The sequence below is a fragment of the Lygodium microphyllum genome, chromosome 27 (genome assembly GCF_053477565.2).
Source record: "Lygodium microphyllum isolate KBCC chromosome 27, Lygodium_microphyllum_v1.1.10, whole genome shotgun sequence".
Taxonomy (NCBI): Eukaryota; Viridiplantae; Streptophyta; class Polypodiopsida; order Schizaeales; family Lygodiaceae; genus Lygodium; species Lygodium microphyllum.
In genome coordinates, this window is record NC_141161.1 from 74,533,121 (window position 1) to 74,550,921 (window position 17,801).

General features: G+C 45.3%; 1 non-coding gene across 1 annotated transcript; it reads left to right on the top strand.

Moving 5' to 3' along the window:
* Positions 1-17,236: 17,236 nt before the first annotated feature.
* Positions 17,237-17,304, top strand: LOC148012473 (small nucleolar RNA SNORD36). The gene has a single exon (XR_015689243.1). It is a non-coding gene; the product is annotated as a small nucleolar RNA SNORD36 (small nucleolar RNA).
* Positions 17,305-17,801: the final 497 nt, after the last annotated feature.

The following is a 17,801-nucleotide window of genomic DNA, read 5'->3' on the forward strand; positions in this document are numbered from 1 at the left end:
GCAAGCCATGGGAAAAGAAAAATGGGAGAAAGCCATGGATGAAGAAATGGATGCCTTGGAAGCAAATGCTACATGGGAGTTAGTACCTTTGCCTAAAGGTAAGAATGCAATTGGCTGTAAGTGGGTTTATAAGGTGAAGCACAATGCTGATGGTTCTGTGAACAGATACAAGGCAAGATTAGTAGTCAAGGGGTATGCACAAACATATGGCATTGACTATGAAGAAACATTTAGTCCGGTTGCAAGGATGGCAACCGTAAGAGCAGTCATTGCTATGGCTGCATCAAAGGGATGGTCTTTACATCAGATGGATGTAAAGAATGCCTTCTTGCATGGTGATTTGCAAGAAGAGGTATATATGGAGCAGCCACCAGGTTATGTGCATGCTGTTCATCCTGAGTTTGTTTGCAGGTTGAAGAAAGCCTTGTATGGCTTGAAGCAGGCACCTAGAGCATGGTCTGACAAGATAGGACAGTATCTTGTCACTATTGGCTTTCAGATTTCCAAGGCAGATTTCTCACTTTATGTGAGAAAAACAGAGAAAGGTATTATGCTACTTGTCATTTATGTTGATGATTTGATTATGACAGGTGACAGTGATGAAGATATCCTTCATGTGAAAATGCTATTGAAGCAGAAGTTTGAGATGAAGGATTTGGGAGAGCTGCGTTATTTCTTGGGCATTGAGGTGATTAGATCACCAAGTGGGATACAGCTCTTGCAGAGGCAGTATGGATTGGACATGCTGTCCAAATATGGGATGACAGGCTGTAAGCCTATTTCAGTTCCTTTGGAGCAGAATGTGAAGCTGAGCACAGATGCAGGTGAGCTTCTGGAAGACCCTACTATGTACAGACGCATAGTAGGAAGCTTGATTTATATGACTATTACCAGGCCAGATTTGAGCTATGCTGTTGGATTGGTAAGTCAGTTTATGCAGGCTCCAAGGAAACCACATTTGGATGCGGCTAGACGCATACTCAGGTATGTGAAGTCCACATTGCAGTATGGACTATTTTATGAGACTGGGGTTCAGATACAGTTGCATGGATACACTGATGCTGATTGGGCTGGTAGTATTTCTGATAGACGATCTACCAGTGGATATGTGTTCTCTTTTGGGAGTGCTGCAGTCACTTGGAGTAGCAAGAAACAGCCTACAGTTGCCTTGTCGAGCACAGAGGCTGAGTACAGGGGTGCAGCAATGGCTGCATGTGAGGTAGCTTGGTTGCATAAGCTACTTTATGATATGCATCAGTCTACAGATGGGCCAGTTGTCATTTATTGTGACAACATGAGTAGTATACACTTGGCAAATAACCCAGTCTATCATGCTAGAACAAAGCACATTGAGGTGCATTATCACTATGTGCGAGAGAGGGTTTTACTAGGTCTTATTGATCTAGTTTATGTCAGCACAGAGGATCAGGTAGCTGACATATTCACGAAGGCATTGGGCGCAGAGAAGCTGCGCAAGTTCAGAGACCTGCTTGGTGTGCAGGAATTGGGATTGAGCTCGAGGGGGAGTGTTGAGATATCGAGCTCCACTCGTGATACGCCAGGGTGACCGTTGTGTATTTATGTCACCGACTTGTCAGTTGCAGACGCGGTTGGTACACCGCCCATGAATAATAGCTACATGATAGCTATCCTTATCTACTCTAGTTCGTGGCTCAGTTAGTATGCCACCTTAGTTAGTTGAGTTTGGTTTGAGACCCATATTTAGGGTTCTTCTATTTTCTTTGTAAGTGAGTTCTTTTGGCTTACACAACTAAGAAGAGGAAAACTGTTTTCAGCCTCCACCCTTGTGTGTCTTCCCCCATTGTGCAAGCAAGAAAGCTTCAAGCGAGACTCCTTCCTTCTCTCCCACAATCTTGACATCCTCCTCCTGCTGGAGGTCCACTTCCAAGCCAGATCCGTCCTGGAAATATTGATGACAGACCAGCGAATGTAGTCCCATTGCCAGTGTTTAAGGGAGAGTACAATGAAGACCCCGATCTTCATGTAGCAGAGTTTATGGTAGCATGTGTGGCTAACAATGCCAGAACCCCTGAGCATTGGTTAGCAATATTCCCCGCCACTTTCAAGGGTGCGGCGTTTCAGTGGTATGAGAGACAAGCAGCAGGAACTTTTGGCACATGGGACGACCTGAAGTTGGCCTTCCTCACTAAATTCAGGCATGAAGGTTTTGAAGAACGGATGAGAGAGGAATTTATGAACCTAAGTCAGTCCTCTGGAGAAAGAGTAGAAGCCTATGTCTCACGAATGGAATCCATCCTGAAGAGATGGACTAACCATAATTTAGATGATGGGATTCAAAAGGGGGTGTTTCTCAGAGGATTACAACCAGAAGTCAGTAAGTTTGTGGAGCTGCAAAGACCAGCCACCCTGCAAGCTGCAACAGAAGGTGCAAGACTGTACGATGAAGTGGAAGCTAGACTAGCAATGAATACAGGAAGAGGAGTCTTACCTCCTCTGATGCCAGGAATGATGTACCCACCAAATGCAGTTGCAGGGACTGTTCCCTATCTCTACCAACAGACGCCCCCGGTATCACAGTACAGTGCACCAAATCCACAGTGGCCACAATCCATGCCTCAAATGATGGCTCAACCACAACAACAATGGTCCCAACCAATTTCCTCAATGCCAAATCAGCAGCAACAGTGGAATCCTACCAACTGGAGCCAACAGCCAACAGTTCAAACAGGCGCACTGAATCAAAACCAGAACAGAGACCCCTCTGTACCAGCCCAACCCGTTTATGCAGTGATTACAGAAACTCCTCAAAACCCTCCTGCCAGTACGTCCGGAGGAGAAAGCTTGAAGGATTATTTATCCAACTCAGTTGCAAACATTAAAAAGGAGTTGATGGATGTGATTACAGAACAACTACATACGTTGAAAGTGAATACCGCGAGCATATCCAATGTTGCAGGAGCAGGAAGAGATGTCATGCGGTCAAATACTTGGTGTGGTAAGTGTCATCAAGCAGGCCATTTAGCCATTGAATGTACACGAAAACCAACTATCCCTGGAGACTTCTGTTCCTACTGTTTGCGGAAGAACCATACAGAGGACATTTGCTCTCTGAAGGAGATGTATGATAGGAGAAGAAAGGAAGAAGACGCAAGATTCAACCTGCTGGAATCCAAAATGACAACACAGGATATTGGACCCAAGCCTAGAGAGTTTGGTCCTAATTTCGGACCTAGAAGATTTCCTTCTCAAAGTTACAGAGGAAGACAGTCTGGCGGTGGTCAGAGATCAGAAGTGGAGTGTTACAGATGCGGAGAAAAGGGACACATCTCACCAAATTGTCCAAATCCTCGAAGGTCAGTGGATTACAAGCCCTTATGCAGTCGATGCAAAGGAGAAGGCCACACTGCAAAAGACTGTCCAAGCCCAGCCCCAGTGAAAAACAGTGCTACTGATAGTCCGTCTAAGGCCCAAGAGCCTACCTCCAATTTAGTGGAATTGGAAGTTGATGCCATCACGCGTGCAAAGCAGAAGGAACCACCTATCCAGAAAGAAAATAACGAACAGAACAGAACAGAGCCTAACAGTGCCGTACAGAGCCCTACAGTGCCACAGAGAGTTACAGAGACAGTTACAGAGGCAGGACCAGAGGTCCAGGATACAGAAGAGGAGGAAGTGCCACAAGTGGCAGAAGAAGCTCCTGTAACTCCTCTGATGGAAGAAAGGGGGAAAATGAAAATGGGTGTTGCCCCATTCCCTAACCGATTAGAAAAGCCAGTGGATCCTATTAAGGAATACGATCTGGTCAGAGATCTAGATACCTTTAAACCAAACCTCATATTCCGACAATTATTGATGTTGTCCCCCAGTTGCCGGAAAAGGTTCAAAAGTATACTGACAAGACGACATGGTTTAAGGATTGCTCCCTCAACAGTAACAAAGCCCAACAAGGCTCCAGAGCCTGTAAAAGAAGTGGATGTGGCTAACGCTTTCCTAGATCCAGGTACTCCAGAGACTGGCGTATGGATAGAAGGCTGCTTCATTGCAAATGCACTGATTGATGGAGGCTCATCAGTGAACATTATGACGGATGTGACGATGAAGGATCTAGGCCTACAAGGTGTGCAACCAACCCAATGGCTTATCAGACTGGCGGATCAGAGTAGAATCAAGCCTTTGGGCATTCTTCCATATGTGAAGACTACAGTGGCTGGAAAAGATTATTGGCTAACCTATTTGGTGGTGAAGCCAAACTCTTATGGTACATCCTATCCTCTGTTACTGGGTAGACCATGGCTTTTTGAAGCCAGAGCAAGGACGGATTGGTTTAAAGGAACCTTGACCTTGGGTAGAGGACCCAACAAAGTGATGCTGAAACTGTATGGTTCTCAAAAAGGACATGGATCCACCTCCTTGGAATTATCTTCTGATTCCCCTAATGAGGCTACAGATGGAACATCAGCAAACGAAGATGCTGTCAAACAGATCCTTCCCAAGAAAACAGTGGCACATTCCTTAACAGTGGATACTGTAAGCCGACTTCCAAAAGATGCAAAGCCATTATCAATGGGTGAATACTTCCTGCCTGAACCGAGAATGACTTCTGAAATCACTTCTGACAGTGAGATAGAAGCATGGATGTACTGCTCTCCCTGTTACATGGCCACAGCAGAAGCAGAAGCAGAAGCCGAGACAGAGACAGGAGAGGAAACAGAGAATCTGTTCTTCTGTTACAGAGCTCCTACCGAAGCAGAAGCAGAAGCAAAAGCAGAAGAGGATGGATATGATATGGACGAAGAAGGATATGAAAGTGAAACGGAAGAGTCTATTCCACCCGAAGAGGATATATATGAAGAAGAAGTTCCAGAAGCATCAGAAGCAGATGAGCTCATGCTATGGGACAGAATGGCAATGGTACCATTTGGTCTAGTAAATGGATCATCTCATATGCAAAACCATTATAAGAAATGGATTAAGAAGAGCAAGCCGTCTTTTAAGTGTGGCTCCTGCCGTCCTACCCCATCCTTGCCAAAGAAAGATGATGATGATGCACCGTGCCAACAAGCACCAGTCCCACCAACCCAACAAGCATCAGAGGGTCCCTGTTATGTGACGTTCCTGGATGTGTCATCATCAGAAGATGAGTCTTCAAGCCAAGAGGTAATTAATTTTGAAACCAAACCCGAAACAGCGCTAATCCCATTCCAACATCTTAAGGAGCAACCTAAGTCTCCACCAAAAGAAGAAGTTGGTTCTAGTGGGACATCAGAAGAGGACACCACTCCCTTGAAGGAGTCGGATCTCTACCCAGAAGCAGTCCGCGGGACCTTTATCCGTGAAGTAGAAGGTGAAAGGCAGTTAACCTTTGTGGATGCAGAAGGCACTGAACGCCACTTGAAGGTGGGTAGCAGTCTCCCAGAAGAGGAGTTGTCAACCTTGTACAACTTGTTGAAAGAGAATTTGGACGTGTTTGCGTGGTCCTACAAAGACCTAAAGGGGATTGATCCCACAATATGTCAACATCATATTGACTTGGAGCCTGATGCCAAGCCAGTACGGCAACGACAGAGGCGAATGAACCCGAATTATTCCACATTGGTGAAAGCGGAGCTGCTGAAGCTTCTAGAAGCCGAGTTCATCTATCCAGTGGCAAATAGTGAATGGGTTTCACCCATCGTGGTTGTACCCAAGAAGAATGGCAAATTGAGAATATGTGTGGATTTCCGAAAGCTTAATTCCAAGATGAAGAAGGATCACTTTCCTATCCCTTTCACAAACCAACTGTTGGACACAGTGGCAGGACATGAACTTTATTCTCTTCTGGATGGATTCAGTGGATACAACCAAGTCCAAATCGCAGAAGAAGACCAATCCAAAACGACCTTCACCACAGAATGGGGAACCTATGCTTATCGAGTGATGCCATTTGGGCTCTGCAATGCCCCTGCTACTTTTCAACGAGTCATGATGGCCGCATTTCAAAATCATCTGCATGACTTTATTGAAGTATATTTGGATGACTTCTGTGTCTATAGTTTGATCAGTGAACACTGGGACCACCTGGAACAATGCTTTGACCGATGCCGGGAGTATGGGATTTCCCTCAACCCCGACAAATGCATCTTTGGGGTTTCTTCTGGAGTTCTGTTGGGCCACATTGTCTCTGCACAAGGGATATCAACAGACCCTGCAAAGATCGAAAAGATCACCGCTCTAACAGCACCCACCAACCTCAAAAAGTTGAGGGGATTCCTAGGCCATGTGGGTTACTACAGAAGGTTCATAGCCCATTTTGCGACAAAGGCAACCTCCTTGCATAAGCTCCTGAGGAAAGATGCAGAGTTTACTTGGACGGAAGAATGTGACAAAGCCTTCCACATTCTGAAGCAGTGTTTGATAGAAGCACCCATTCTGCAACCTCCTGATTGGACGAAAGAGTTCCACGTACACACTGATGCATCAATTGAAGGTTTAGGTGCTGTCCTCTGCCAAAAGGGCTCCTCGAAGCTGGATCAACCGATCTATTATGCAAGCCGAAAAGTCACCGATAGGGAACGGAACTATACAGTGACCGAGCTGGAGTGCTTGGCAATGGTGTTTGCCCTGGAGAAGTTTCGCCATTATCTCCTATCTACCCACTTTAAATTTTATGTGGATCATGAGGCCCTGTCCTTCTTGATGAACAAAGCAGATGTGAAAGGACGAATGATGAGATGGCTCCTTTTATTCCAGGAGTTCGACTTTGAAGTGATTACTAAGCCCGGTCGTTCCCATGTTCTGGCTGATCATCTGTCGCGTATCCCACAAACTGCAGACGAGGAGCAGGATGATCCAGACCTCCCTGATGCTTCCCTATTCTTGGTAGAAACTGTAACTCCCTGGTATGCAGACATTGCCAATCTGTTGGCAACCCAACAGTACCCTCCTGGTATCTCTAGTCGGGAAAGGAAGAAGCTCATGTTAGAATCAGCCCCATACACCCTGCTCGGCGGTGCACTATACAAGAAAGGCAAAGATGAAGTGCTCAGAAGATGTGTTGCGGGAGATGAGATTGGGATTGTTCTGAAGGCTTGCCATGACGAGCCATGTGGAGGTCACTTTGCAGGAGAAGCTACAGCCAGGAAGGCTCTGCTAGCAGGATATTGGTGGCCTACCATCCACAAAGATGCCTATGATTACTGTAAAAGATGTGATGCTTGTCAAAGAATGGGGAAACCCACGAAGACAAGTGCCATGCCATTGCAACCTATCCTTCCCTTAAAGCCGTTTGAGAAGTGGGGCATTGACTTCGTAGGTCCAATCGATCCTCCTACCAGAAGGAAACAGAACCGATACATCCTCGTATGTACGGATTATGTCACAAAGTGGTGCAAAGCTAAAGCCCTTAAGCGGGACGATGGTAACAGCGTGGCCCTGTTCATATACGAGAATATCATCACCCGTTTTGGCAGTCCCTTAGAGCTGGTAAGTGATAGAGGCACGCATTTCCTCAACAAAGTCATGGAAGAGTTGACAGAGTTGTATAAGATCCGCCATCGCAAGTCCACTCCTTATTACCCCAGAGCCAACGGCCAAGTCGAAGTCACCAATCGCATCCTCTGCTCGATTCTGACAAGAACAATTGCTGCACATCGTTGTGATTGGGATGATCGACTTACAGAGGCCCTCTGGGCGTACAGAACCTCCCATAAAGCAGCAACAGGACAGACACCTTTCCAGCTGGTGTATGGAACAGAAGCTGTTTTTCCTGTTGAATTGGAACTACCCTCTTTGAGAGTGGCTATCAAAGAGCGTTTGGGGGATGATGATTCACAGCAACGCCGTCTCCTGCACTTGGAATGTTTGGACGAAATTCGTCGGATGGCTCTACAGTGCATGGAAGCCACGCAAGCTCGACGTAAGGCTTACCATGACAGCTTCATCAAGCACAAGGAGTTCAAAGAAGGTGATTTGGTCCTAGCTTATGATTCACGCTTTGGCAAGTTTCCTGGCAAGCTTCAACAGCGGTGGATGGGCCCCTATAAGGTACTTGCAGTCAACCCTAATGGCTCTGTCCAAGTGCAGACCGTTGATGCCTTTGATGATCCCTTTCTGATCAATGGATATCGCCTGAAGAAGTACTTCCCTCCTTGGGGATCTTGACAATTACGGACACTTGATCCTTTCCCTCGTTGGCGCGGCACTGTACTTGCTATGATGTTACTTCTGATAACCGTTCTTCAATCACTCCTGATGAAGTGGACGCAACCCTCTGTCCCCTCAAACCCCCCTTCTAGCCTTGATCTCTTATCCTCTATTTTCCACCAGTGACAGTGGCGAGGTTGGTTCTGACACATGGTCTTTCCACCATTCCCTTGTTCAATTTGAAAGGAAAAAAAAAAGAAGAAAAAAAACAAAACATATCGGTCATGGGAGAAAAGGACTTAGGTCCCTGTCATGCCGACCTATTCTTCGAGAAAAGGTGGAAACACCCTCGGGAATAGGGGAAAATAAGAAAAAGAAAAAAAAAACCAAAGAAGAAAAAGAAGAAAAAAAAACAAAACAAAACAAATCTGTTATGAGAGAAAAGGAAGCAATTCCCTGTCATAGCGGGCCTCGTTCCAAGAAAAGGTGATAAACACCCTTGGGCGGGAAGCTGGCTGTGGAAAAGGTGGTAACACCCAGCAGTCCAGAAAGTGGATTCATTAATTGATATCCCTAGGATCCAATTCCGAAGCTGCCTCCCTTGGTACGCTGTGTCCTGGGTCTCTTTGCAAAGTGACTACCTGTCCTCTAGCAGACAACATGTTCCTATCCAATACAATAATCGATTTGATGGCTACCTCCCTGGGTACGCCTCTTCAACAACTGATGACGCGATCTTCATCGACAACCAATTGAGTGATGTGAGCTTTCATCCTAACCGGAAGGGGAAGTGAGTATGGGTTGCCCTCTCTAATTATCAACAACGAGTGAGACAGAGGGTGGGGCGAGAGACCAGTCTTTTCCCTTCAAATCGAATGAGAGGTGAGAAGTGTGAATGAAGTGTTGCACGCACGGGATGGGCCTCTCAAAGCACAAAGCACGATTTGTTTCTATGCACTGCACCATAAGGCTCCCTGGCCTTCCTTCTCGCACCGTATGCCGGCACAGGGCGGGATGCACAGTTGCACCATCAAATGCGCACAAAGCATACAACCTTTGCACAAGTGACCGTGAGGATTACATTAATGGGTTTCAGGAAAAGGCTGCCCTCCTGTATCTATCCATAGAGAGTGAGACAGAGGGTGGGCTGAGTGTGACTGGAGTTTCTTCAATCAATTACCGAGAGGTGAGATTGAGGGACGTTACGACACTTGGAGTCAGGTATGTTCCCGTTTCCCTATGCACCCACGGGATGGGTCTTTACCGTCAATACAAAACACATCACCCTGTTCTGTACACTGCACTCTAAGGCTCCCTTGCCTTTCTCCTTGCACCTATGCCAGACGGGTTGGACGCACTAATGCACCATCAACTGTGCACCCTGGCATACTCCTTCTGCACCATTCCCCCTTGTCGATTCCTAAACCGGGTATGAGATAGGGGTTTCAATCATTCTTCCTCAAGTGATATCAGTCATGGGGCGAGTGACTGATCTTTCATTCCAATTGAGTGACTGTGAGTTGAGTGTAGTATCCCTCATCATCGACGAATTTTCTGCGATTCCTTCCATCAGCTACCTCCCTGGGTACTGCCGCGTGGTCCCTGCCATGACGAACGTGTGCCGAGAAGATGCCTTGGTCCCTCCAGCGCCGACAACCACACTGGACGTGCCGTGGACATTCAACCTTGATTCTTGACGAAACGGGCCAAGTTTTTCTAACCCTACAACTTCTGTTTCTTAGTGATGTTCATGTTTTAAGTGTGGGGAAGTTAGTGGATGGTCTGTGGCGTGGTCCTAGGTTCCTGTTGCTCGGTTAACCCTATCCGTTAAGGTCTTAAGTGTGGGGACGCGTCCCTGCGCGTCTACATTGCATATCCTTTGCATATGCCTTATCTTGCTCATGCATGAATGCCTTGCCTTGCTGTTACCCTGATGGGGTCCCTTCCCATCCACCCGGTTATGTTCCACCCACCCTTGGGGCTATTTCCTTGCAGTTTTCCTTCATTCCCTGATTTTGAGGTCCTGCCATGTGAATGCACCCTACGTTCACCAAAGTCCCAATCCAACCTTATAGCCCTGTTCCTCCCTTTGAATTGACCATTTTTCCTTTTGACCTACCTTTGTTCCGGTGCACGGTTTTTGAGTTATTAATTTTTGAAGCATTTTACGCAATTTAGACGGTTTTCCATGTGAATGCGCTTTTCTTGCTTCCGAATCATGCTCTGAAGTCATAGCCCTGACTAGCGCTTTTCCCCTGACATTTTTCCTTTTTATTCCGCATCATTTCGATACATGGTTTGTCCGTTATTAATTTTCCGGGTTTTCACGACTTTTTCGTGCGTATTTTTGACATTTTTCCATGTGAACCTGCTCTTTTTGCATCGGAATTCCAATTTGATTTGACAGCCGTGTCCCCTGTGCCTTCCCCTACCTTTTTCCTTTTTCCTCCACCCTTTTTCAACTTTCGGATTTTTACTTATTAATTTTTAAATGACTTTTCGGGAGTATTTTTGGAGTTTTTTGCATGTGAACCCCTCCTACTTCCGCCGGAACTGCGGTTTAACGTGATAACCCTGTGCCACTCGTTTTTGCGGACATTTTTCCTTCTTACTGCATGTCATTCCGGTGAACGGTTTGTCAGATATTAATTTCCGATCCCATTTTCGGGTTTGTTTTTTGGGTTTTTCCCATGTGCACGCGTCTTATCTCAGTCGGAATTATGTTTTGACATGATAGGATTGTCGGGCACATCTTTCTGCACAGTTTTCCTTTTTTTTTGCACTTCATTCCGATGCACAGATCTTTCGGTATTAATTTTTAAATTGCGTTTTTGGTTCATTTTTTGTGTTTTTGCACGTGAACGCCCTTTACCCCTCCCGGAACCCCCATCCCGTATTTTCCTTGTTTTCCCCCTATCGTCCTGCCCACTTTTCGTTTTTACGATATTTCGTTTTGACGTCCGGATTGGGAGTTATTAATTTTTCTTTATTTTTCCGTTTTTTCTCGCGCTCGTTTTGCGCGTGAACGCGCCCTTTTTCGATTTTACGCATCTCCACGCGCCTCGGTCGTGTCCGCGAAACCAGGACCGTCTTCCCGGTGCCATTTCAATCCCGTCACGGCAAATTTTTTTACCCCGTCCCGCGCATGTGCGCGGGACGGGGGTACCTACCCTTGTCCCCACCCTGCCCACCCCCTGTCCCTACCCTTCCCTACCCTTCCCCCCACCTGCCCACCCCATGGCCCCCCCCACCCCTCCCCCCCCAACTGCCCAACCCCTTCCCCCCCAACTGCCCATCCCTTCCCCCCAACCGCCCTTCCCCCACTCGTTCTCTCTCCCTTTCTTTCCCTTCTTCTCCCTCCACTCCTTCTCCTCCCCCCACTCCCCCGTCCTGCCTCCCCCCGCAGCCCTTCTTCTCCCTCTCCTCCTTCTCTTCCCCCCACTCCTTCTCCTCCTCCCAGCGCCCTCCTCTCTGCGCCCTTTCTTCTCCTCCTCCCTGCGCCCCCACTCCTTCTTCCTCCCCCCACTCCTTCCCCCCAGCGACCCCGCCCGCCTCTTCTCCCCGCCCCCCACCGTTTCCTCCCTACCCCCCGCCCCCCCGCCGTGCTTCTCCCTTCTCCCCCCGCCGACCTCCGCCCGCTACTCCCTCCTCCCCCAGTCCGCCGCCCTCCCTCCTTCCCCAGCCTGCCCGACCTCCTCCTTCCTCTCCCTTCTCTCCTGCCGTCCTCCCCTCCTCTCCTTCCTCCCCTCTTCTTCCCTCTCCCTCTGCCGCCGCGCCGTGGAGCCGCCACTGCCGCCCGTTCGGCCGCCCTCGTCGCACCTCCGCCGCCGCCGTCGCCGCCGGCCACACCGCCACACCTCCTCCTCCTCCTCCTCCCCCACCCACCACCTCCACCTCCAACCCACCTCCTGGTTAGTCCTTAACTCTAGTTAGTTAGAATTAACTCTAGTATGGTTAATTAACCCCCCCATTAACTGCACCATGGTTAATAAAACCCCCACCATTTAACCCGAGTTAGTAATAACCTAACCTTAGTTAGTCATTACCTAACCCTAGTTAGTTACTCATTAACTATAGTTAGTCCCACTAACCTCCCTAGGGTTAGTTTACCCCTACCCACTAACCTAACCCCTAGTTAGTTTACACCCTACTAACTTAACCATGATTAGTTGACTACCCCCACTAACTTACCCACAGTTAGTTGACCCTCCCGCTAACTTAACCAAACTCAGTTAACCCCCCCACCCATTGACCCTAGTTACTTTAACCCCCTAACCTAGTTACCCTAGTTAGCTTTGACCTAACTAACCAGCCTTAACTAACCAAACTTGGTTAGACTTTGACCTAACAACCTTGACTAGACTAACCACCCTAGACTAACCTAACTTACCTACATTCCCTAGCCTAAACTAACTCAGACTAACCTAATCAACCTTGACTAACTTAACTAGACTTAGGTAGACTAACCTGACTTACCCCCACTAACCTGACTTAATTGACTTATGTTTAATTGACTTATGTGATTAATGTGATTTAGGTGACTTAATTAATCACTACATTAATTTTTCCATTAAAAAAAATTCAGAAAAATTTCTAAAAATTCCTTTTGCCATTTGCCAATTTTTGGAAATTTGTCTGCTGGAAATTGCCTACCCTATAATTTCTGAAAATTCCACATTTCCTAAATTTACCCCTAAATTGCAAAAAAATGTAGAAAATTCATTTAAAAATTTGCAACAAATTCTAAAAATTTCTAAAAACATTCTAAAAAATTCCCCTCACCTCCCTTGCTCATTTTCCATTTATTCAACCATAAATAATCACAATTAAAAATTAAAAAAATATATATATAATAAAAAACAAAAATATATTAAAAAAATAAACCAACACAAGCCAAATCCACCCATCCGCTAAGGTGTTGTCATTGTTGTTTCATCAGTGCTCTTTACTTTTCCTTTACTGGAACTCTTCCGTGCGCATTCCTGCATTACATACACACCCCTTCCAGGTATTTATTTTATGTGCTTTATTTATTTTTATTTTCCCCCTTAATCACAAATTAATTGTTAAAATGAACCCTTTAATTCACCCACAGTTTCCACGCGCATTCGCGCTAAACACACATTTTTTTAAATTAAAATCAACCAGCCGTTCACTTAGCACGCGCTACGTGCGCTAAAGAGGCACTTTAAATTTTAAATTAAAATCAACCAGCCGTCACATGAGCACGCGCTAGCAAAAAAGCGCTCCACATCACCTTAATTTATAATCAATAAATTGCATTTAGAGACCCAGTCGGGAATCGAAGTCCGGGACTCGAATAACTGCACCGTTTAACCTAATAATTGGTAAATAAATTTATAATAAGGAACCGCCGTTTTCTTATTAAGGTTTATCACCTAATAAAAATTCACCCATTTTTCATAATTGATTAAAATGAACCCTTCATTAAATTAATTCCCCCCTCACTGCACTTAATTCCCCTTTTTAATGAAGCGTTTCGTGGGATGGGTATACGCAGTTCTTAGTGTTATTTTCCATGGTCTAGTCTTGGTTCTATCACAAATGTCGTATTGATATGTATCGGATATGGTATGGTTTTGGTTTCATGTCTTTGTTACGGTTACGGGTACGGTATGCAGTTTTTTTCTTTTATTGCCTGATACGGGGTTCAGGGTGTTTGTATGATGCATCGCATGAAGCTTTCGGTCGCATTTGTCTCAAGGTCATGTCAAATTTTTTCTAGGATGTGGTTTGCTTGGGGTTAGTAGGTCGTGTCACGTTTTGATTGGTAATTCTCTTATCCTTGGTTTTTGTCTGTTGCTTTGCAGGCATTCTCTTTGATTGTCTGTGTTTGTGGTGTGTGTGTAACCATCTGAATGGCGCCTTCTCATGCTCCTCCCCCTATCCAGTACGTCCCATTAGTTAGTAGGGATTACTCGTCCCTACTTACTTTTGAGCCCCTCACGAAGGCGGGACTTGCTGCTTTTGTGGCCACTCCTTTTCCATTACTTCCAGAGGATCCGTCCTTATGTGATGAGTTCCTGGCCTCTTACAGCAAGAAGACAGGCGTAGTCCAAGGAATGTCTATGACATTGACATCTCGAGGCTTAGGGAAGGCTCTGTCTTTACCCTTCAAAGGAGAACCTTTTGTGACCACTCGTCAGCTCTTCTCTAATGAAGAGATTCTCAAACTGTTGCAGAAGCAGACAAGGGAAGTCCTTGATGTTAAGAAAGTGATAAACTCTTCAGGAGTTTCGTTTTCTATGATTACTGATCCTGTATGGAAGACGATCTGTCAGTTCCTTCAGGACAGGTTTATGCCTGCCAAAACGCCATCCCACTATTTGTCCAAAGAGCTTTTCACAGCTTCCAAGATGGTGCTGAAAGGCGTTGCTATTGATTGGAGCACATACCTCCTTACTAAAATGGATCAGCATTTTGTTAAAGTCACGAGGGGTAATGTTACCAACGTTACATACGGATCATATTTGTCTGCCTTCTTGACCTATTCAGGTTTACAGAAGACTGTACCTCCACCTCCTCCATTAGATCCAGTACCTCCTCCTCCACCTTCAGAAGAGTCAGCACCTATTGACATTGAGGATGATGATTCTCCGCCTCCCCTAGTCATACAACGCAAACGCTTGAAGAGGGTAGCGGATAAAGCCCCTGCTGTACTTCCCTCAGTGCCTATCCCTGCTACTTCTGGCAGTGAACTCCCTGGGTATCTCACTTGCAATAACTTGTTCCGAGCACATCGTGAAGGATCCTTGGAGATCTCAGTTCCCTCCCTGAACAGTCTCGTTTCAGGAGATGCCATTCCTTTCCTCTGCAAGGATATTCAAAGTTCCATTGAGTTGTCAGTGACAGCCTGTGTTCAACAGCTGTACGCATCTTTCTATGAGGAGCTCATGCAGTCCAAAGACCAGTTGCATAAGGCAACATCTGAGTTAGCTTCTGCTAAGGATACCCTAGCAGATCTATTTAAGCAAATGGAACAACAAACCCAACTGGTTGCCACCCAAAGCGATGAGATTTCTTCATTGAAGACCCAGTTATTCGAGGCTCAGTCACAGCTTACTAGCCTTTTAGCAGAGAAGGAGAGGATGTCCAGCGAAGCAAAAGAATTCCAAGTTCTCTTAGATGACAAGCTTTCAGCTTTACAGATGGCTAATGACACAGTGGCCAACCAAGCCTCCCAAATCCAGCAGTTGCAAGATCAGCTTGCAAAGTCCCGCTCTGTTCCTCCAAGCCCTCCTGTTTCATTAATTCCTTCTCTTTCACAGCAGGACTTGGCTGCCCTCCAGAGACAGGCTACTTTGTGCCCTCTATTCCAAGACAAAGTGGAAAGATTGCAGTCCAGAATGGACTTGTTATGGTCTACCTTTGAACAGTTTCAGGAATATGTCTTACCAGACCATTCTTTCTTTGTCCACTACCACTTGCAGAAGTTGGTCTTCTATATGAAGCTTTCCACGATGGATTTACCTTTTCCAGAGGATGGCTGGAGTGGGGCTTGGTCTGCTGAGTTGTTGACAGAGGTAGTCAGAATGGTCTTTGAAGATTCTGTCACGCCAGATACCATGTTGATGTCATACATGTATCTCCGAGGAGATTTGTTAATTCCAGATGAGGTAGATATGGCATGGTATGTGGGGGATGTGGTCTTACAGGCTGTTCTATATGTCAATCATTTGGAGTTGCGCATAGCTGATATGTTTCAGAGTTATTCCTCCAAAGTGGCTGATTGTCAGGATAGTTCGTGGCATCCCATGATTGATTCGGTGGTCCTAAATCAAAGACAAAACACAGCTCCTACCTTTGTCCAGAGTACTAACCAACTGAGGATGGATCTCTTAACCTATCTTTCAAAACATAATCCATTTGATGCTAGCTTCTTTGATGCCTATCATAGACGATCTCTCTTGGGACCTTCTTTTCCTACCCTCCTCTATTACCAACAATTGGCTCACCGCTATGCTATATATCTTTCCCTTTGTCAAACTAATTCCACAGTAATTTTACCACTTCTTTTCCAACCTTCCAATTTCCCTCAAATTCCTATTTTCACTTACTGTTCCTTTATTGAGGATAGGGTATTTTCGCCTTCTCCACCCTGTCCTTCTCCCTCCATTAATGTTCCTTCCACATTTCCTATTTATCAGTTAACACCGTTCCTTAGTGATTCCTTCCAAATTTCTGCCACTCCTTCTTTAACCTTTTCTTCCTTTTATGATTTTTCCTATCCTTCCCTACATCCACTTTCCCTTATTCCATTACCCTCTCCTAACACTTCCATATCTCAACCACCTCAGTTGGTTAGTGACTGTGACGGTTTTGATAATCAGATTTCCAGAAGAAGGGGATGGAGTTCGGATGATTGCCTTACAGGACCGCAGATTAATTGGCCAGTAATTCCAGGAGAATGGACAGCTTCAAGTCAAGCTTATCAAAACTATGTTCATTTTGCCCAACAATATTCACAGTCTGCAGATCCCTCAGTGAGATTAACTGCTCACTTTGCTTGGTACCTGGCGTATATGCATAGGCATTCTCATACTGATTCAAAGCCTATTCCAAAGTTGTGCATGAATGTCAATGTTAGCATTGATTCCCAACAGTTGGAGATACTGTATTTTCATGCCCTTTGTTTGCCTAGCAGATACTTGGTCCTGTTGGAAAGGATGTGTTGTCTCCAATTTTTTCAAAACCCTCCTAAAAACTTTGTAGATGAATCCTTATCTATGGATCGATTCCGACAACATCAATCTTTTAAGAGGGATCATCTTCATTGATACCTTTCCAATGTATAATGGAAGCTTTTTAATGAACAACTCTCTTTTTTTAGGAAGTCATTCAGATGGTTGTGTTGTGTATTAGTGTTTGTGTTGTGAGTTCATGTATGTCAAACGAACGTGGTGGTTTCCTATTGGATTTTGTGTACGAGCTATGTTTTGGAGATTTGTAAGATGGGGTCGTGGTTGGAGAGTTGAAGCTGATGCTGATGAAGAAGAAGCAAACTCTTATATCCTTTACAAATTTGTTGTGATTTTTAGTTTGATAAGAGGTGTTAATGTATTAAGGGTTTTCCTTTCTTTGTATTTTTATATCAGAAACAGGTTATAAGTTGGGGTCGTGGTGGATGGATTCTTTTTGAAAAGATATTGAAGATCAAAGTTGAGCTTTTCCCTGAACTTGTATTCCCTTTTTCCTGGGTCGCGAGGACGCTTCCTTATTAAGTGTGGGGATATGTTGAGTGTTGAAATGACTTGTTTTTTGGCTGATTTTTGTTGTTTTTGAGAGCTGAATGGTTGATTTTATGGGATGATTGGTTGATTAGGAAGTGGTTTGAGAGTGTTTTGGATGATATTGATTGTGTTTTGGAAGTTCATGATGTTTTTTGATGGTTCTGTGATGTTCTGATAGGTTCTGAATGGTTCTGTATACCTTCTGTTTTGTTCTGTTTTGGTCTATTTTGTTCTGATTGTCTTCTGTAAGGAGGGATGAAGTATTGATTGATGAAGAATGAGATATTGTGAAAGTTTATTGAATGGTTTGTGAGAGTTTGGAATGATTTGAGAGTGGGTTATGTGGTTTTGATGACCTTCTGTAACCTTCTGTAGGTCTTCTGTAGAGCTTTTGCTTCTGTTCTGTTCTGTACTGTCTCTGTTCTGGTACTGTTCTGTAGACTGTTC